The sequence below is a fragment of the Lissotriton helveticus genome, chromosome 2_1, assembly GCF_964261635.1.
Source record: "Lissotriton helveticus chromosome 2_1, aLisHel1.1, whole genome shotgun sequence".
Taxonomy (NCBI): domain Eukaryota; kingdom Metazoa; phylum Chordata; class Amphibia; order Caudata; family Salamandridae; genus Lissotriton; species Lissotriton helveticus.
The window spans coordinates 1,503,454,370-1,503,476,941 of NC_136059.1; positions in this window are offsets into that span (position 1 = coordinate 1,503,454,370).

The following is a 22,572-nucleotide window of genomic DNA, read 5'->3' on the forward strand; positions in this document are numbered from 1 at the left end:
CAGCGATTCTGTATCCCCCTACCATTTACTAAAAATCATTTTTACTACGAATACCATTCAGCAGTAGAAAATTCCATGGAAACAGATTTAAGTGTTTCATAAGGGGAAGACTGTGAGTCCTGGAGTACTAGGGTAGGATCGAAGGATGGAACTACATTTCTAAGAGTGGGCCTACATAAGTATCAAGCCCTGAGGAGATGAGTATATAAGGTTAAATGGATGACAGGCTGGTCAATGTTTCTACAAAACAATACTTTGTCTAGAGTCTTCCAAACTCTTAGTTTACCCATTTTGGTGAAATTAAAGAATCACATCACATTTTTAAGAACAAATCTACTTGTCAATGCACCACCACTTGAAGAAGTTAAGTGAAGTGTTTTTAGGCTTTGGGCTGGCTTCTATATTGTTATACACCCCAGGCTGCTTCATCAGATAATCATAAATGTGGCAGTCCTACCCATGCAAGCACCGGCATAATTGTCAAAGCCTGATGATAGATTGCTCCTGGGGCCGTATTTCACAAGTGTGCCAGGGTGCAAAGGGCATTTGCAACTGCTTTAAGTGCCCCAGGGCACTTTGGTATTACAGTAGGGTCCGCAGATACTTGTGCTGCCCCTTTTGTAATACAGATAACGCTGGCACACACAAAGTGCCTGCGCTATCATTAGAGGACATGCCCTCATTTGCATGGGGGTGTGGCCCCATGCAAATGAGTGAATCACTTTGCCTCTTCACCCGCGCCATGTTAGTGACGTGGGCGCAGAGGCAAACATGCCTTTAGAAGACACATTGAAAGTGTGCCACAAAAAGGTGGCGCACTTTCAGTGCGCCTTCTAAATGCAGCCCTCTAAAGGGATCAAAGCAGGTCCTATGTACGTCCCAGACATCTCCTTGCAGACATGTAAAAAGTGCAGGTGGGTGCCGCCTGCACAGAGAAACACGAAGCAGCTTTTAAACAGCTGCTCCATATATCTCTTGAGTGAGCTGCCCCCAGAGGCGCAACTAGAGCCAAATTTCGGGGGGGGACTAAGAAAAAATTTCGGGGGGGCTGAACCTTTAATCAGTAGGCAGAGTGGGGCTGGAGGGCCTCCAAAAAGGGGTGAAACAACAGCAAGGCCTAATTAACATTCAAATGGTCTTTTAAAGGCCTGTGAAACGTTTGGGTGGGGCTGTGTGTGTGCCCGGGATCTGTCTCATCTCGGGCTGCCACACACGAGGGGGGGGGGAGGGGGGGTGAAGCCCGGTGAGTCCAATGGGTGTTGCGCGCCTGGCTCCCCAGTTGTAGCGCGAGTTCGCGACTGCCACTTGTGGGGCGCAGGTTCCATGTTTGCACCCAGTGCACCTGATTTAATATGCCCAATGATGCAAAAATGGAATGTGCATCCTTTCTGTAATAAAAGCCCTGGTAAGCACAAAACCTAACTAGGCACAGGTACTCTGGGACCCATTTCTATACTCCTCATCAGTAAATGGACCATTGGGAGTCACCGTATTTCTGGTCATAAAGGTGAACAAAATCTCTTTTAATGTTAACTGCCTCATAAGATTTGTGAGTACGTGCTACATTTCCAGAAGTCTTTAATACCTGCTCTCTGGAGCAAGGACAGAAGATAAGAATGGTGTTCTGCCTGGAGATCCAGATTACCAGCATACAATTCCTGAACCATATGCAGGGTTGCACAAAGACTGGAGACACGGATTATATAGAACTGAGATGTGAGAAATGGCATCCAAAGGTGTCTACCTTTTAGTGGTCTAGACCTTACTATGGCTAGTGCTACTGAGATGATAAAGGTAGTCTTCACTGTAGTACTTTCTATACAATTGAGCTCAGGGATCCCTCTTTACTGATCTTGCAAATGCGTACCCTGAACCGTCCTCTGTACCTTCCAAAGAGGTGATTTCAGAGACCTTCAGCATCTGAATGTAGCAATATTTGCAGGTTGCACCCGAGTCACAGCTTCTGACATCCTGTCAGAATGCTTTATGGAGAAGAAAGAAGTGGCACTACATTTCAAAGGTTATCAGTTATCTGACTATTCAATATCATTTGTACTTTCTCAGGTGTGAGGTGAGATCAGATCAGAAGAACAGGAGCTGGGGGAGCAGGATATATATGTATAGTTTAACCCAGGGTAACAGAGTAGACCATACTTGACTTGTTCACACTCTCACCCTAATGCCCTGAAGATGCTGAAGTGAAGATAGGTGGAATGTTTCTCTGTGCAACTGAAACCTCTTTCCTGTAGCAGCTTGCAGTATTTGGGCACAAATGATGCCCACTCTATAAGCCATGCCCCTCTTAACAGTTTTCAGCAGCCAATTAGCCAGAAGATTAAAGGGAAAGCTGAAGGGGACCATGCCAGCATTGTTCACCAACTGGTCCATCAACTTGCAGAGGAGGCATCGACTTTAACACACACATTACATCCAATAACGAATAAGGACTCTCTCACTTATCCACAAGATGATTTTCTGTGTTTGTGGAAGGTAAGGCATTCCAGCTTCCTTAGTGTATTTATGTGATACATTTTTTCTTTTTTTCCTTTTATGGAGTTTTTATAAAGCGTGAACTTGACCAAAATGTATCGGGTATCAGAGCGCTTTACATAGCACCAGTTGCGTTACATGAGGACACATTCATTTTTGTTAGGCACTGGGAGATTAAGTGATTTGCCCAGAATCACAGAATGTTCAGCGTCATTGCCGAGACTTGAACACAGTTCTCCAGATTTGAGGTCGACCTGTTAAATATTAGAATATGATGTGAACATTGCCGGCGCCACCTTGTCCAACTTAAGCCTCTGCGAGCGCGTAAGCAGCAGCCATTTTAGACGCTGTGGCCACTTCGTCCTGCACATCTCGCTGACCTCGCAATCATCCCCCGTGCGCTGGCAGCCCCCAAGCACACATGCTAGAACCATAAAGCATCCTCAGCGCGACCCTGCCCCGGAGCCACTTCCCCGTGCCGAACCCACACACCCTATCATCCCTCGCGCTCGAACAGACCCCTTTGATAACCTCTTCCCCTGCACCTGGTTGTGCGATCCGATCCCAGGCCATAACCTACCCCTGCGGACACAGTTTATTGCCCCCGTACAGTAGGATCTCGCCTCCCATCAAAGGAGCCGGAATTAATCAATGCCACAACCCCATGAGAATCGGCAGATTGCGCGTATTTCAGCTCCTGCCGGAATGCCCAGCTGCGCGATAGCAATCACCTGCTGAGACCAGGGTGGGGGACATTACTGTTGATAAATGTGGGAACGGGCCTGAAGCGGGGATTCCAACGATGTTTCACAATGCATCAAAGTAATGCCATGAATGTGTTACACTGTAATAAAACGGTACAAAGGTATATAAAAGGCCAGGCCACAGAGATGCAGTTATAGCACCTCGAGACGACACTTTGCTTGTCTTAACCGACGTGTTTTCCTTCGAAGAAATAAACTCGTTTCCTGCTTTCCAGTCTCCAGCGCCCGCCTCTTTATTTGATAAAATACCGAATGAATTAGAGGTGACTAACACCAAGCAGTGCTTGAGGATATCTGGGGAAAATCTGCTTCTTCAACAATTGGTGTCCCAACGCGGGGCCCAGCAGCGACACGTGGGTCCAGTGAGAGAGGTCCTAACGACGGAGTGAATGACTGCAACGATCGGGAAGAGCTCCTGCCCGAAAGACCCTCGTCTGGCAGCCGATCATCCGACCTTCACCGGTTCTGAGCGGTCCTCTCTCGAGTGATCTACGGTCCTGACTGGGATCCCACAGGAGTGCCGCGGCAATAACGGAGAATAGAGGACGATCGGGAGCTGGAAGTGGAAGACGAGAAACAGTCCATACGGTCTGGGTAAGGTCGTGCAGCAGACTTGTTTTTGATTGATTGATTGGAAAATACTAGTATTACTCATTGTTTGGTTCGTTTAGCCTCCGTTGCTAATCGATATATTGGTTCTTTTTGAGATATTCTCTGTTTGCAAACAACAAAGAATAGAAATATTCTGTCTAGTCTTTGCAGGTAGTGAAGGATAGGTAGTGCGGACCTTTGTCCACCATTGTTTGAGATCTTCACTTGTCCGATATACGTCATGCCTATCTTCTCCCCACTGATTGGTAATTGGTTTAACCTGGATCTTTATTAGAGGTAGATCATCCAGCTCCACTGGAAGGCACCCCTAATAAGGACATGTATGTTAGATATGGACTAGTCGCCGTAGCTTACAGTAAACTATGGCATAAAAATACTAAGAAAGATCGAGAAAGTCAGTGGCCACTGATGGGATCTTTTGACCTCGCTAAAATCGAAGCGCTAGAGATAGCCCTTTGCAAAAATAAAACCACGCCAACCATGCTTGAGAGTCTCGGCATGTGGCGAAAAGAAGCAACGCAACGTAAGAAGAGAGACAAAGCAAAGATCGATAAAGAGCTACGAAAAGCAGCTCACTTAGCTGGTAAAAAGTTAGAAGAAGAAATAAAGGAAAGAGAAAAAGCCAGAAAAGAACGAGAATTAGAAACCTCAGGCCAATGCCCTGTCAGAACACCCTCAGCGCTTTACCATGAGCTCCCATCGAAGCAAAGGACAGACGATGATTTACTCTTAGTTCCCCCAATCATCTATATGCCCCCTCCTTATGCCCCTACCCATCCCTTAGTACAGCACCTAGAACCCCAGAACTTAACCGAAGGTAGCGCCAGGGCCTCGGTACCCACGGCCTCCACGCGGACCGAGCCTCTCGTGCTAAGCACCTCGTCAGAAGGCACCTCAAAAAAGATCGAAACCAAAGAGAAAGAACCGGCGAGAATTCCCCGTTTGAGCAACACTGAACGGGCCAGCATCGAGAAAATAGTTAAGACCTTAGTTGATAGGAAAGAAACCGAAGAATACATAACAGACACGTGTAACTCTTACACTGGCAATAACAAACGACATTTTGTCGTGTCTTTTTGTTATCACACCCTCACAGCGTACGAAGAAAAATACGACAATATAGGGCCTGACCGACTCATGACTCTATATAGAAAGGTGGACACAGGGGACCAGAGTGAATGCGACGTAGCAGAACTCTTCTCCTATACTTTAGAAGTCTTCCACCACCTCATAGAACAGGGACAAACAGTCAAAAGCGCCACCCCTGTAGTAGTCAAACCCCCGATAGAAAAACTAGATAACATGATGCCCATAAAAGAAGCTGCCCCCTACTGGGTTCCCCCAAGAGGACAGGGAACTCATGACGACTTAAATCATCAGGACACCAAAGGAAGAGTAGTATACAACTGGGTGTATCAACCCTGAGATAGACAGGACATCTTGACGTTCCGCAAATCCTTGCCGGACTTGCGAAAGAATCCCACCGCGTTCTATGCGGAAATGGGTACCGCTTTAGGATCGACAATCATGACCCTTGCCGATATTGATTTATTCTTTGGGCTATGTCTGCCAGCTGATGTGTGGAAGCAAATCCGGAAAGTCGACCACACTGATCTGCTTGGACATACCTTGGAACAACTCGACATCCTAGATAAGCAACAAAACCCTGGACAGAAAAACCTGAAAGCCATACTAGGCCTCCCAGATAAGATCGTACAAAAAGTAAAGACCCTAATCCCTGAGAAAAAGGTAGACTGGTCTATAGTAACAGCTTGCCGCCAGAAACCCCAAGAAGACGTCACCGAATACTTCTCCCGGTTCGAAACGGTGTTCTCCGATTACAGTGGACAGGACATGACCACTGCAACCGGACATCACTTGTTTGTACAGAATTACGTTAAAGGTCTATAACCGAACGTTTCGCAGAAATTGCAAACTAGTGAAAGCAGTTGGGCTGCCTCAAAGCCTGCGGCCATCCTCCAAATGGCCCAGTATTACGAACACCAGAAGAATGAAAGCGATAGAGCTTCTGAAAGGAAAAAGAAAGATTTAAAGGAACGAGTTATGATAGCTCAATTACAAGGCGTGAATATAGGGAAAGAACAATACAAGGGAGGTTATCAACAGAATACTCCTAGAACTCCACCGCCCAGAAACAATGCACCCGTACCCTACGCTGGATGTAGAGACTTAGGCGAGAACCAATGTGCATTTTGTAAAGAGTACGGACATTGGAAGTCTCAATGTCCGGTCCTGTTAGACATGAATAGGAACAAAGAGACAAGAGAACTAGCGAATGGACCAAGAAATAGAGGACGTGGATGAGGGTACGCAAACGACGCTAGTGACGAAAGGCCAGGTAGAACAAATACATTAGACCGTCCCCGACAGAATCAGTACCAGCAATCTGACTGCGACAACGTATACGATTTTGCATAGGACTGCCAAGGGCAAGGGAGGGATCCAGTCGAGCTCTATGTTAACGTAGTGCATTATCCTAACGACTGATTCTAAGGGCACCCTTGTCTGGCTCACACGTGACATCAATAGGATTTGATGGTACGCCCTCCACCAACCCCTTGTCCAAACCGATCCCTTTTGACCTCAAAAACAATATCACTGACACAACATTCCTCCTCTCCTTCAATAGCCCAGACGCCATTATGGGTCTTGACTTGCTGAAGCATTTTCGAGCCACTATCAGGTGCTCGCCCGACGGAGTCCGAGTCATCCTATACGACAACCCCAGCCTACTCAGATCTTGCACTTCACGACCCATGTACCCCATTACTGACGCAGACATGTCCCTACTTGATACTTTACCGTCGCACTTATGGGCAAAAGCTGACTCAGACGTAGGACGAATGATGATAGACCCAGTGCATGTGACTGTACGACAGGACGCAACCCTACCGAAAGTACCCCAGTACAAAATATCACCAGAAGGCGAGAAAGCACTGATTGAAATAATACAGTCGCTAGTAGACGCAGGAGTAGTAGAAGAAGTAGTAAGCAATATCTGTAACAGACCAATTCTGCCGATCATCAAAAGACAAGGAGAGGGAGATGAGAAGGCATACCGCTTCATCATCGATCTACGAGAGGTCAACAAGGTAGTTGTACCACAGTACCCTGTAGTCTCCGACATTACCACCATCCTGACTCTAATCCCTTCCACTGCCACCACGTTCACTGTCATCAACCTAAAAAATGCCTTCTTCTCCATACCCATTCACCCAGACAGCCGCTACCTGTTCCGATTCACCCTAAGATCCCGCTCGTATAGATTTTGTAGAGCACCCCAGGGGTACACCGAAAGCCCGAGCATCTATAGTCAGGCACTTAAGAGACAGTTAGATGCAGTTCAGTTACCAGACGGGGTGGTGTTGATACAGTATGTCAATGATATCCTTTTATCAGCCGACACCACTCCACTTGCAGTCACAGCCACCATCTAGCTCCTACACTTTCTTGCAGAGAATGGTCTCAAAGTTTGCCGAAAGAAGTTGCAGTTTTCTAAATCCCAAGTGACATATCTAGGACACCTCTTATCAAAGGAAGGGAGGAAACTCACACCTGACAGAATCCAGACTATCCTAGACACTCCCATCCCTAAGAGCCAGAAGCAAGTCCGCTCTCTGGTAGGCCTCACCTCATTCTGCCGGCAGTGGTTGCCGAACTTTAGTCTCATTGTTAAGCCCCTACTTTCCCTTCTAGCCAAAGATGTTCCCTTTCCCCTCCCTTGGACCCCTGAATGCCAGACCTCTTTCAAAGAATTGCGAGACGCCCTTTGTTCGGCACCCGTTCTAGGAACCCCAGACTACTTCAAACCATTCTCCCTTTTCACACACGAAAGAGAGGGATGTGCATTATCTGTCCTGACACAATCAAGTGGCCCCAAACAGCGCCCTTGCGCTTATTTCTCAGCCACTCTTGACCCCGTAGCAAGAGCATTACCAGCTTGCCTACGAGCTGTTGCAGCTGCAGCAGTTTCGATACGACAGAGTGAAGGAATTGTGCTTTCCAACCCCCTTACAGTATTAGTACCCCATGCTGTTGACACCCTCCTGAATCAGACCAAGACCCAGCACCTGATTAGTGCACGACTGACCGGATACAAGTTGACCCTATTGGTACCACACATTACCCTGAAACGATGCACCACTCTGAACCTGGCTACATTGTTACTATTGCCTGAAAATGATCCTAATGTAACTCCCCTACACGACTGTGTGACCCTTACTGACGAACAAACCAAGAGTAGAGTAGACCTCCGAGACATTGCCTTACCAGAACCTGACGGAGAACTATGGGTAGATGGCTCGTGCATCAAACTCCCCGATGGCACCACCTCAGCTGCATATGCCGTCACCACAGCCCGAACCATTATTGAAACAGCCCGAACTGCCCAACGGTCCGCACAGGCGGCAGAACTGATTGCGCTCACCCGAGCATGTATTTCTAACAGCAGGGACGACTGTAAACATATACACGGACAGCCAGTATGCCTTCGGGGTGGTTCACCATTTCGGACTACTATGGAGAGAAAGAGGATTCCTGACCTCACATGGCACACCCATCCAACATGGAGACCTAGTCTCCGCTTTGACTGAAGCAGTCCTCCTCCCCAAGCAGCTAGCAGTAATTAAATGCCAAGCACATAAGAAAGTAACGGACATTGTAGGACAGGGAAATGCACTAGCTGACATTACTGCCCGAGCCACAGCTGAAAACAGAACGACAACACAAATGTATGTGACCAGGTCACAAGCTGAGAAATGGACAGACGCTAGGACCACTATACGAGACATCCAACTGACGAGTACACCACACAAACTGACTGAATGGGCTCAGGTAGGACTAAAAGACGACGAAGGCTGCTGGAGAACAAAAGATAAAGACAAGTGGCTATTACCCAACACATACCTGATCCCCATATTGACCATGGCACACTTACCTGCTCACATAGGATCCGCTCCCATGACCGAACTGATTACTAGAGTATGGCATAATGACAGGTTAGCAGATTCTGAAAAACGCCTAGTTCAACAATGCATGGTATGCCTACAACACAATCCAAGGAAAGGGACGGTAGTACCACAGGGAGGGTTTGGGGTCCCTGACCATCCCTTTGAAATCCTCCAAATGGATTACATTCAGTTAGAAAGGTGCCATGGTTTGAAATACGTCCTAGTTATTGTGTGTGCATTCAGCAAATGGGAGGAAGCTTACCCCACTCGCGACAACACCGCCACTGCAAAGGTGTTGTTGAAAGAGTTTTTCCCACGCTATGGCCTTTGTAGAATTTTATGGAGCAAAAATGGCCCCCACTTCGTAGCCGAAGATATCCAACTCATATTGAAAGGGTTGGGAGTAAAACAAAAGTTCCACGCGGTTTTCCACCCCCAATCTGCAGGCCTGGTAGAAAGACACAACTCCACACTGAAGCTAAAACTAGCAAAGATAGTTGCCACCACAGGACTGAAATGGCCTGACGCCCTCCCACTGGCATTGTTATCAATGCGCTCCACCCCAACCAGACACCACTAGACTCCATACGAGGTTGTCTTTGGCCGGCCAATGAACATTTGGGCCGCGCCGAAGCCAACCTCCATCCATGATGTCCTGGACATTCTAATGTCTGATTACCTGCATAACCTTACCAAAGAACTAACTGTTATCCACCAACAGGTGCAGCAAACCATACCAGACGCATCCAGGGGCCCCAGACACAACATCAAACCTGGAGAGTATGTCTTAATCCGGAATTTTCAGAGATCGAAGAGTCTGGAACCCAGGTGGACGGGCCCCTGGCAAGTCTGGATAATCACCCGAACTGCACTTCGAGTGGAGGGAAAGAAAAACTGGCTGCATGCACATCATTGCAAAAGAATCTCCCCAACACTGGCAACGAATGAAGACGTGGACACCCAAGAAGAGCTCCTGACAAAAGACAGACCAGCCCTGAGTTGTTACCCAGAAAAAGAGACAATTAAACTGGCAGAATTTCCCGATCCCACTGTGCCATCCAGAAAAGGGTACAACTTGCGACGAAAGGAGAGTGCTCCGATGAAGCAGACCACTAACTGAGTCAAAAGTCTCAGAGCGGTAGCTAACACTACAAAAAGCTACCAGGAGAAACGCTAGACAAAGTATGTCGTCCTGCCAGTCACCGAGCCTCTTAAAAATGATGGAAGATCCCGGACGACCGAAGACCCACCGCAAGGACTCCAAGACCGCCGAACTGCATAGTTCAAAGACAATTGTACTTTTCATTGCATCCCTCATCTGCCTCTTACTAATGGTCACAGCCTGGATCATAGAAGAGAGTGCTCCTGCTCACCGGACAATATTACCCACTATGCAACCCACCACCAAGAAAGAACATTATCTAGTATCACTGTCAACGCCTCTTCGAGAACGACACAAGGAATTCTGGAACAACTCCTTTGTGCAACTACTACATCAACACAATCTTACTGTCAATTCCACAAACTGTTGAGTCTGTGGGCTGCTACCACATGCAACTGAACATTCCATTCCCTTCATCCCTTCACCCTTTTCTGTTCATGGGTCCTGCCTTGCTTGGCTAATGCTCCTGCAAGAGAGCTACAAAGACAATACTACATCTGATGGAACGATGAAACAGTTCTACAATGAGTTCTGGCTGAATAAAATTGGAAGAACATCTGCCCCCTTTTGCCCTCTGACATCAAATGCAACCTTTCAAATGAACATTCCGGAAAAAGAACGAATCGAAAGGCAAGTGTTCAACAACCCAGCCAGACCCTCGTACTTGCGAAAGCGAACTGCCGCAACTCTGACTGTGGCCCTATCTGTGGTGAATGTCTCAGGCCTTGTATGCATTGAGGGCCATGGGACAAAAATCGTGGGCCACAGTTCCTGCTCCATAAAAAGGACACTGAACACTGCTGATCCCTCATCACTTGCTACATCGCCTTTGTTCTCCCTCCAACTTACATAGCGCCAGCCGACCATCACAGAGGAAGGCGCTCCAAAGACACAGAACAAGCAGACTCTACCGCATCACAGTTCCTCGATGCAGCAAAAGGACCAATCCCTCTGTGGGGTCCGATGGCGAACAGTCGAGCCATCCGACACCTGACCCAAGCAGTCGAAACAGCTTTAAACATCACAACCGGCATCCTCAACAACAACACAGCTGAGCTGCAGGCGGTCTGCCTGGTGGCTTTACAGAACCGCCTTGTTTTAGATGTGGTACTAGCAGATCGTAGAGGAGCATGCCGCATCATCGGTGCCAGCTGTGCACCTTCGTCCCAGACTACTCACCTTCCGTCTACAAAGCAATCGAACCCCTTCACAGGCTGGCATCAAAGATCCACCAGGAACAAGAAGGTTGGACACTTGGAAGCTGGTTTTGGAACATTTTGAAAGACTGGGGCTGGAAACTGTTGATGATAATATTGGTGCCAGTTTTTGTAATATGTGGTTGCTGCCTGGGGATACAATGCATACCATCCTTGTGCTCTCTTTTTATGAACTCAATTTGCCCTAAGACTTTGGACACAAAATTTGAAAATATGAAAGCATTGTATGACAGAGAAGTACAGAATATTATGGACATTGACATAGATTGACAAGATAACTAGGCATGTTCAAAGGAAGGACTGTTAAATATTAGAATATGATGTGAACATTGCCGGCGCCATCTTGTCCAACTTAAGCCTCTGCGAGCGCGTAAGCAGCAGCCATTTTAGATGCTTTGGCCACTTCGTCCTGCAGGTCTCCCTGACCTCGCAATCATCCCCCGCGCTCTGGCAGCCCCCAAGCACACATGCTAGAACCATAAAGCATCCTCAGTGTGACCCTGCCCCGGAGCCACTTCCCGTGCCGAACCCACACGCCCTTTCATCCCTCGCGCTAGAACAGACCCCTTTGATAACCTCTTCCCCTGCACCTGGTTGTGCAATCCGATCCCAGGACATAACCTACCCCTGCAGACACAGTTTATTGCCCCCCTACAGTAGGATCTCGCCTCCCATCAAAGGAGCCGGAATTAATCAATGCCACAACCCCATGAGATCCGACCGATTGCGCGTATTTCAGGTCCTGCCGGAATGCCCAGCTGCGCGATAGCAATCACCTGCTGAGACCGGGGTGGGGGACATTACTGTTGATGTGTGGGAACGGGCCTGAAGTGGGGATTCCAAAGATGTTTCACGATGCATCAAAGTAATGCCATGAATGTGTTACACTGTAATAAAACGGTACACAGGCCACAGAGATGCAGTTAGAGCACCTTGAGACGACACTCTGCTTGTCTTAACCGACATGTTTTCCTTTGAAGAAATAAACCTGTTTCCTGCTTTCCAGTCCCCAGCGCCCGCCTCTTTATTTGATAAAATACCAAATGAATTAGAGGTGACTAACACCAAGCAGTGCTTGAGGATATCTGTGGAAAATCTGCTTCTTCAACAGACTGCCCTAGCCGTTAGGCCAACGTCTCTCCCCAAATTGTGTTCTGTTGTCTGTCAGCTTGTCTGGTCGACGAGCCCACCCCGACTTTGATCTGGACTTCACATTTGGATTTGTTTTTTGTTCTGGAGGACATTTGCCCAGCACCAGAGCCTGGTTCCATTCTGGATCTGCTCCCAGTGCTGCTGGACCCACTTCTCACTTTTCTTGTGCCTGGTGTTGATCCAGCTGAAAATAGCAGCTTTCACCCAGTGCTTGTTGGCAGTCTTCCATCCTCTTGAGGCTCCATCCTGTGCAGCGTACGGTCCCAAGATGGCTATAAGTACTTCAACCAAGCCTTTACCTGAAACTCTATCTTGGCTTGTTGGTTGATGCTTCGACATCATTCTAACCCAGGCCCCCTTGCCTTAACTCCAAAGCCTCCACTGTTGTCCCACATTGATGCTGGTGTAGACATCATTCATGGGTGCTGGTTCCTAGTGCATTGTGATTGATTCCCGGCGCTGCCCCTTTCCGATCAGGTGAGCGGCAGCTATTCCAATATGGCCGCTGAAGTGGGCCAAACTGGAAGCAGCGGTGGCAGTACAGTCTCCTCGACTAGACTTAAGGAAACAACGCCCATCGAGGATGGACAAAACCCGGGAAAGGAATAAGACGGGGGTTGCTGGCAACAAGTGGATGAAGCGGACGCCGAACAAGGCGAGAAGGAACACAGCACGACCGAGGGAGAAGAAAAAAGAGGTGATCCACCCGAGGACGTCCCAAGGCGCAAGGACGACTGCGGAGAGGTAGAGAAACACAGGACTCCAGGAAACGACCCCCACAGCACAGCAAACAAGACCAGAACTCCGAGGAGGCGGGATCTTACCCTACCACTGCCCCAGAGGGTGGTGGGCTCAGGCAAGTGCCAGCTGCGTGCACATTTACTTTAAGGGGCTGGTGGGCAGGGTTAATGGCCACACCAAGCTGAGCACTTTAAACATCGCTCACTTAGGCACTGCACCGATAGGGACACTGGTGGAGGTGCACTCCCCCCTTTTTGTGTGAGAAATGACAGTAGCCTGAAGTATTTCCTTTCTTTTCTTTTCCCCTCCCAAGTGCCACAACCTGGACCATTAACCAGTACCAGCAGTGAAGACAAGGAAGCTAAAGAGATTGCCTAGAGGCATCCTGTAACAAGGAGAAGAGAAACTCTATTTCAGTTACCATTTATAAATAAAAAGACACCACTCAACCTATCCAAACGTCTGTGTGTCATACCAGTTAAGGGGGGGGATCGAGCTAGTCCCCCACGGGGCACGCGACAACATGCATTTTTGTAATTACTCAAGGACAGGGCCAGTTTGTCCAAGGTGAAACACACACTGAAGGCCTGCTTTAAGGACCCTGCAGACTTTGTACAAGCTTCAAGCAGGGGCTTTCATTATCAAGGGAACGTTAATCAGGTAGACACCCATCTCTTTAATTTGGGGTGGGTGGAATTTTGTGGATCAAAGCAGATACCAGAACTTTCCATCACAGAAATGTGAGTTAAATGTGGTTATTTTACAATGTTTGAGGTTTGCAACGGATTCTGGGTAACAGAACCAAGTGAGAGCCACACAAGTCACCCCATCCTGGATTCCCCAGGGTGTCTAGTTTTCAAAAATGTATATGTGAGCTAGGTTTCCCTAGGGGCCGGCAGAGCTAGGGTTCAAAATCTACAGCTAGGCACTTTGCAAGAAAGGGTCAGTTTTCACTGTAAAAATGTGGTGTGTCCACGTTTTTGTGTGGGGGCATTGGCATGCCCATTCTGGGCAGCCCCCACCCCTACAAATCTAAAAAAAATCCCTGAGGCCTAGTGGGCTTTATGCACCCGCCCCCTGGGGGGCAGATCAGGGGCTATTGCCCCCATCTACCTCCTGGCGGGTCAGAAAGTCTTATGGCTTCTTTGGGGGGTAGGGTGGGGGCTTTGGCATGCCCATTCTGGGCGGCCCCCGCCCCTGGCCTATGAAAAAATCCCTGGCATCTAGGGTGCTTTCTACCCCCCGATGGGGCAGAAAGGCTGTCTGGCAAAATGCAATGGGGGAGTAAAGGCCCTTGCCCAAGAGACCGCTCCCCCCTCCCTGGTGGCTAGTGGGTGGATCCCTGCTTGGGGATTGCCCTCCTGGGGTGATCTCCAAGCAGGGATCATCTAAGGAAGGGTACTATTGTACCTCTCCCAAGCGTTTCGGTGCTCGGGGGCTGCGATAGCCCCACGAGCACCGAAACATTAAAACTGAAACTAAATTTCAGTTTTGTTTTCTAGGTGATGACGACACACGACATGCGCGTAATTGTAATTACTTTTAAAATCAGCAAAGGGCCTCGGGAGGTTGGAGAAGCTCTTCCCCCACCTCCTGAGGCCCGTAAAAAAATGGAAATCCCTCTGCTGTTTGCAGCAGAGGGTTTTAGTGCCCCTGTCCTCATGATGGTATTGTTCCGTCATGAGCACATGAGCACTAGTGCTCATGATGGAACCAGTCCGCCATGAGCACCGAAGGGGTTAACACCCTCCTACATGCACTAGAATTATTGGTAATACATTAGGCTTGGCAGAACTTACATTCAATGACACTTAAAAATCAATTAAGTTAACAATCTTGATTTTAAAGTAAAGCATGTGGGACTTGTTTTAAATTCATTTAGTTTCTTATGTTGGGCGATTCGGTTCACTCATTGGCCAAGGGCCGACCAATGATGACGATTGACGTGGTATTTCAGCCAAAAATTGACAGTGTGCCAAGTGGAATTTAGTGAACTGCATTTGAAGAGGACAAAACGTCAAAACGTGCAATGCCGAAATACCTATGATAAATAAATATCTTTCAAGACCCTGTGAGTATGCCATAATCTGCGTTTTGGGTTCCTGTTAGGCACACAAGTGACTTTTTCACCACCCACTAGGGTTTTTACTTAGTTTTATCAGCCATCACCAGCACAACTCACTGAAGAAAAACTCCACAGCACTACGAGGACCGACAGGCAGCCGTGCTGTCTACGGCCACTGGGGCAGATCCTGAGGGTATTTAGTGCCGTGTTGGTGATGCAAATGTTTTTTCCCAGCATCCCATGATTAAGTGCGTGGTAGCACGAAACGCGTTGGGCTTGAGACTTGTGTAGAGAGAACTGGTTTCCCTGCTGCTGCTTTCTGCAATAAAAGCGCTCACTTTTATCCTCCTGCATGTGGCTTTCCTTTGAGGGGACACCTTTTTGTTGTGGATATATATAATATGTGAACAAGGCTACAGTGACGTAGCCGAAACGCGTCATGCTGGAGGCGATGAAATAATTAAACCACCTTGAGAACTTTCAACGCGCATTCTGTGTGGTCTGTACCTGTTCGTCGATACTAGTGGGTGAGTTACAGGATTCAAAAGCGAGATATATATATATATATATATATATATATATATATATATATATATGCGCTCGCGTGTAAGGACACGGTCACACTCACGGGGAGAAACTTGAACTCGCCTTTCTTGCCACAGCGTGCTTGAATAGCTGAGGAGCTCAAGAGAAAGTGATTCAATCCCATTTCGCCGTGGAATTCCTGACGCGTTTCGAAGGCTCCCGCCTTCTCTTCAGAGGATTTGGCGAACTGATGATGGGAATGCAGGTACCAGCCCTGATACTGATCATGGCACGCCCCTGATGGGCAGTCCAAATGTCCCAGTGCCTGCTGGGACTGGTAGTCCTGTTTAGTCTTGGCGCCCCATGTGTGGATCGAGGCGGACGAGTAGTCTCCCCTCGCCAACCAAGCGACCTCACGATATCGGAGTAGCAGACGGATGTATGCCCGTCAAACTAGCAAGCTGGATGCTTGCCCTGGTCGGCTCCTACCTTGAGGCTGCTTGGCGGTGCTCAGCGTGTATGCAGGGGCTCTGCTCGCTCGTTACCATCATGGCGCTGCTGCACTCTTCTGGCGGGTGCGGTAAAAGGATGGTGATGGTTCCATCCACATATGTGCGCTCGCATGTAAGGACACGGTCACACTCACGGGGAGAAACTTGAACTCGCCTTTCTTGCCACAGCGTGCTTGAATAGCTGAGGAGCTCAAGAGAAAGTGATTCAATCCCATTTCGCCGTGGAATTCCTGACGCGTTTCGAAGGCTCCCGCCTTCTCTTCAGAGGAGTTGGCGAACTGATGATGGGAATGCAGGTACCAGCCCTGATAATGATCATGGCACGCCCCTGATGGGCAGTCCAAATGTCCCAGTGCCTGCTGGGACTGGTAGTCCTGTTTAGTCTTGGCGCCCCATGTGTGGATCGAGGCGGACGAGTAGTCCCCCCTCGCCAACCAAGCGACCTCACGATATCGGAGTAGCAGACGGATGTATGCCCGTCAAAGTAGCAAGCTGGATGCTTGCCCTGGTCGGCTCTTACCTTGAGGCTGCTTGGCGGTGCTCAGCGTGTATGCAGGGGCTCTGCTCGCTCGTTACCATCATGGCGCTGCTGCACTCTTCTGGCGGGTGCGGTAAAACGATGGTGATGGTTCCATCCACATATGTGCGCTCGCGTGTAAGGACACGGTCACACTCACGGGGAGAAACTTGAACTCGCCTTTCTTGCCACAGCGTGCTTGAATAGCTGAGGAGCTCAAGAGAAAGTGATTCAATCCCATTTCGCCGTGGAATTCCTGACGCGTTTCGAAGGCTCCCGCCTTCTCTTCAGAGGATTTGGCGAACTGATGATGGGAATGCAGGTACCAGCCCTGATACTGATCATGGCACGCCCCTGATGGGCAGTCCAAATGTCCCAGTGCCTGCTGGGACTGGTAGTCCTGTTTAGTCTTGGCGCCCCATGTGTGGATCGAGGCGGATGAGTAGTCTCCCCTCGCCAACCAAGCGACCTCACGATATCGGAGTAGCAGACGGATGTATGCCCGTCAAACTAGCAAGCTGGATGCTTGCCCTGGTCGGCTCCTACCTTGAGGCTGCTTGGCGGTGCTCAGCGTGTATGCAGGGGCTCTGCTCGCTCGTTACCATCATGGCGCTGCTGCACTCTTCTGGCGGGTGCGGTAAAAGGATGGTGATGGTTCCATCCACATATGTGCGCTCGCGTGTAAGGACACGGTCACACTCACGGGGAGAAACTTGAACTCGCCTTTCTTGCCACAGCGTGCTTGAATAGCTGAGGAGCTCAAGAGAAAGTGATTCAATCCCATTTCGCCGTGGAATTCCTGACGCGTTTCGAAGGCTCCCGCTTTCTCTTCAGAGGATTTGGCGAACTGATGATGGGAATGCAGGTACCAGCCCTGATACTGATCATGGCACGCCCCTGATGGGCAGTCCAAATGTCCCAGTGCCTGCTGGGACTGGTAGTCCTGTTTAGTCTTGGCGCCCCATGTGTGGATCGAGGCGGACGAGTAGTCTCCCCTCGCCAACCAAGCGACCTCACGATATCGGAGTAGCAGACGGATGTATGCCCGTCAAACTAGCAAGCTGGATGCTTGCCCTGGTCGGCTCCTACCTTGAGGCTGCTTGGCGGTGCTCAGCGTGTATGCAGGGGCTCTGCTCGCTCGTTACCATCATGGTGCTGCTGCACTCTTCTGGCGGGTGCGGTAAAAGGATGGTGATGGTTCCATCCACATATGTGCGCTCGCGTGTAAGGACACGGTCACACTCACGGGGAGAAACTTGAACTCGCCTTTCTTGCCACAGCGTGCTTGAATAGCTGAGGAGCTCAAGAGAAAGTGATTCAATCCCATTTCGCCGTGGAATTCCTGACGCGTTTCGAAGGCTCCCGCCTTCTCTTCAGAGGAGTTGGCGAACTGATGATGGGAATGCAGGTACCAGCCCTGATACTGATCATGGCACGCCCCTGATGGGCAGTCCAAATGTCCCAGTGCCTGCTGGGACTGGTAGTCCTGTTTAGTCTTGGCGCCCCATGTGTGGATCGAGGCGGACGAGTAGTCTCCCCTCGCCAACCAAGCGACCTCACGATATCGGAGTAGCAGACGGATGTATGCCCATCAAACTAGCAAGCTGGATGCTTGCCCTGGTCGGCTCCTACCTTGAGGCTGCTTGGCGGTGCTCAGCGTGTATGCAGGGGCTCTGCTCGCTCGTTACCATCATGGCGCTGCTGCACTCTTCTGGCGGGTGCGGTAAAAGGATGGTGATGGTTCCATCCACATATGTGCGCTCGCGTGTAAGGACACGGTCACACTCACGGGGAGAAACTTGAACTCGCCTTTCTTGCCACAGCGTGCTTGAATAGCTGAGGAGCTCAAGAGAAAGTGATTCAATCCCATTTCGCCGTGGAATTCCTGACGCGTTTCGAAGGCTCCCGCCTTCTCTTCAGAGGAGTTGGCGAACTGATGATGGGAATGCAGGTACCAGCCCTGATACTGATCATGGCACGCCCCTGATGGGCAGTCCAAATGTCCCAGTGCCTGCTGGGACTGGTAGTCCTGTTTAGTCTTGGGGCCCCATGTGTGGATCGAGGCGGACGAGTAGTCTCCCCTCGCCAACCAAGCGACCTCACAATATCGGAGTACCAGACGGATGTATGGCCGTCAAACTAGCAAGTTGGATGCTTGCCCTGGTCGGCTCCTACCTTGAGGCTGCTTGGCGGCGCTCAGCGTGTATGCAGGGGCTCTGCTCGCTCGTTACCATCATGGCGCTGCTGCACTCTTCTGGCGGGTGCGGTAAAAGGATGGTGATGGTTCCATCCACATATGTGCGCTCGCGTGTAAGGACACGGTCACACTCACGGGGAGAAACTTGAACTCGCCTTTCTTGCCACAGCGTGCTTGAATTGCTGAGGAGCTCAAGAGAAAGTGATTCAATCCCATTTCGCCGTGGAATTCCTGACGCGTTTCGAAGGCTCCCGCCTTCTCTTCAGAGGATTTGGCGAACTGATGATGGGAATGCAGGTACCAGCCCTGATACTGATCATGGCACGCCCCTGATGGGCAGTCCAAATGTCCCAGTGCCTGCTGGGACTGGTAGTCCTGTTTAGTCTTGGCGCCCCATGTGTGGATCGAGGTGGACGAGTAGTCTCCCCTCGCCAACCAAGCGACCTCACGATATCGGAGTAGCAGACGGATGTACGCCCGTCAAACTAGCAAGCTGGATGCTTGCCCTGGTCGGCTCCTACCTTGAGGCTGCTTGGCGGTGCTCAGCGTGTATGCAGGGGCTCTGCTCGCTCGTTACCATCATGGCGCTGCTGCACTCTTCTGGCGGGTGCGGTAAAAGGATGGTGATGGTATGTATATACACACAAAAAAAGAAGAAGAGAACTCTGGGTAGTTCCCAAGTTTAGGTGGAAGGCAGCTCCTGTTTAGAGCACCCTCAACACCAGCAACACTCGAAATTTGCTCACATCAAATGTCTTCTTTTCTATCAAAGTTTTTAAGCATAGGATTAGCACAGCGCTATCCACACTGAGATAGAAATGGACAAAGTCTTTTACCATTTGTACAGCAAAGTCTTTAAGCATAGGACTAGCACAGTGCTATCCACGCCGAGCTGTAAAATGACAAAAGCCATTTACCACTCCAGGCACAATATTACAACTTTGGATTGGTAAAATACCATCCAAGTCAACCTGAAATGAATAAAAGCAACCCCTGACACGTGTTTCGCTGTCATCACATCTCTTCAGAGAGGTTTAGCTGTGTCCGGACACAAGGGAGCACCCAGTATAAGTCTGGTCTGATATACAGGGCAGGTATATTATAATACAAGGTAGGGTTGGGGGAGACATGTTCACGCTAGGCAGCGTTTACGCTCCACCGCCGCTACAGTGGTCCTTGGTGGAAAGGCTCTTTTCGCTCTGGGGAGACATCCCGGATACCCTCTCAGTGGTGGGAGGGGATTGGAATGACGTGATGGAGCTGGGATGTGACAGATGGAGGAGCGGGGTGACGGGCGAGGTAGGTGGACCTTCCACTAAACTCCACTCCCTAGCTACGGGACTTGACTGGGTAGATGTATGGCGACACATGCAGGGCCCTCGCCGGGAGTATACTTACTTCTCCACAGTACACGACTCGTTTTCCAGGCTGGACTACATCTTCGTTCCCAGGGGGCTTACACATAGGATATTATCGGCTGACATTTTGCCCAGAGCCTTGTCAGATCATTCGCCAGTAGCCCTTAAGTTCTGGATAGGCCCGGGAAGGCAGCCAGTTAGGTGGCGAATGCAGGGGTGGCAATTGCAGGAGCAGGAGTACAGGGAGCACCTGACCAAAGAAATAGATACCTACCTAGTAGCTAATGTTGGGTCAGTAGAATCCCCAGCGACCCTCTGGGAGGAACCAAAACCCACTTTGCGGGGTGTAGACATCTCTTGGTGTGTGGCGGCGCGAAGGGAGCAGCAACGAGACTTGGTGCGTCGGGAGGCAGACATAGTGGTTCTAGAGCATCGGAGTCGAGAGGCGGATGGTGGCTCTGCTAGACGACAGCTGGTGCTGGCTCAGCAGCAGTACACTGCGATACTGATGGACAAAGCACAGCAGGCTTGGCTCGCCACTCGCAGTCGGGTGTATCAGTGGGGGGATAAATCAAGTAAGATTCTCCATCGCCTGTGCCAAGGTTCCCTGCATGCCCAGCCGCAACCCCGAATACAGGACCCGGAGGGGGCGCCTATCTTGGAGCCTCCGGCAATCGCAGAGAGCTATGCAGCGTACTACGAGGATTTGTATGCGCCCAAGGAATGCCTCGTGGAGGAAACTATTCAACGATTTATCGATGACCTCCCCCCTTGTACCGTTTCGGACGACGTGCGGGAGCAGCTCGACCTGCCTCTGACAGATGAAGAACTGGGCACGGTCCTAGGAGAGCTGAATCTCCGGAAGGCTCCTGGCCCAAATGGCTGTCCCTGTGAATTTTTCAGGTTTTTTTTCATGCAGCTGGGCCCACTCTTTCGACCGGTGGTGGAGGAGGCGCGTGAGAGTGGCTTACTTCCTCCGGATTGGAGGCACGCGGAGGTGGTAGTGTTCCTCAAACCGGGCAGACCCCCGGAGAGCCAAGCGTCCTATCGCCCTATATCCTTGCTCAACGTTGAAGCCAAGGTTCTGGCTATATAGCAGGGCACACGAGACTGTGAAGAGGACGCAGAGGGGAAAGCCACTTAGCAGTAAGAGGCAGTTCATTTAGGAGGGCACTTACCCGTGCTACACCGGGACTCTACTGGTTGTTTCCTGCTACATTGATATCGTGATTTTACGTCGGATTTACAGATTTTGCATATTACCCTACTCGTTTGGAAAACTCGGCGTCCTTAACTTAAACTGCCACCATATAGTTGGTATACTTACCTTCAATACTTCCTACGCTTGAAGTCCTTTTGGTTACCCCGCCGGGTTGGAATTATCACCGGAGGAAGGCACAAATAAAGTTTTTGAATCCAGCCATAGAGCCCTGAAGAGTTGTTGAACACTGTTTACCACAACGAAACACATGTCGGCTGGCTGTCTGTACAAATTATACCATCCACTTGATTAAAAACAGACAAGATCAAGTACAACGATTCCACCGCCTGGTCTGTATTATTTGTTTCCTAGAAGAACTGTGATCATTGAATCAATGACTATATATGTGTGCGCAGGTTCCATTTTTATCACGAATTGTATATTTTCCTATACAGATTAAGGGGTTTGTGAGGGTGTCCCCTTCCTGCTGCACCATTTCATTAAGCCATACTACCCATACATTACGTTAATACTGCTTGTGGGCCATTCTTCCTGAACTCTAAAACCCATCCCTAGCTACCTAAGGTTCTGGCTAAAGCTTTGGCTAACAGGCTTAAGTCACACATCACAGACTTAGTTCATCCAGACCCCGCCGGGTTCATGCCCCGGAGGGCGACCCGCCATAACATTAGACGTGTGCACGTTGTGATATCGGCCTGGGAGCAGCTGGGGGAGTCGGCAGCTTTATTATTAGCGGATATGGATAGGGCCTTTGATTCCCTGAGCTGGGTGTACTTGTTTGCCCTGCTGCTGCGTCTAAACCTGGGTCTGCGTTTTCTGGCCTACCTGCAGCTGTTATATACAGATCTCACGGCATCAGTGCGAGTGGGGGGCATTTTATCACTCCTTTAGAGTCCGGAGGGGCACGCGGCAGGGCTGCCCCCTTTCCCCCTACCTTTTCACGCTCGCCATGGAGCCATTGGCAGCATGGGTGCTCATTGATGCTCAACTTAAGGGTTTCAGGTGGGCGCCGGGTCTCACCGATAAAATAGCACTGTACGCAGACGATGTTCTGTTCTTCCTTACTGA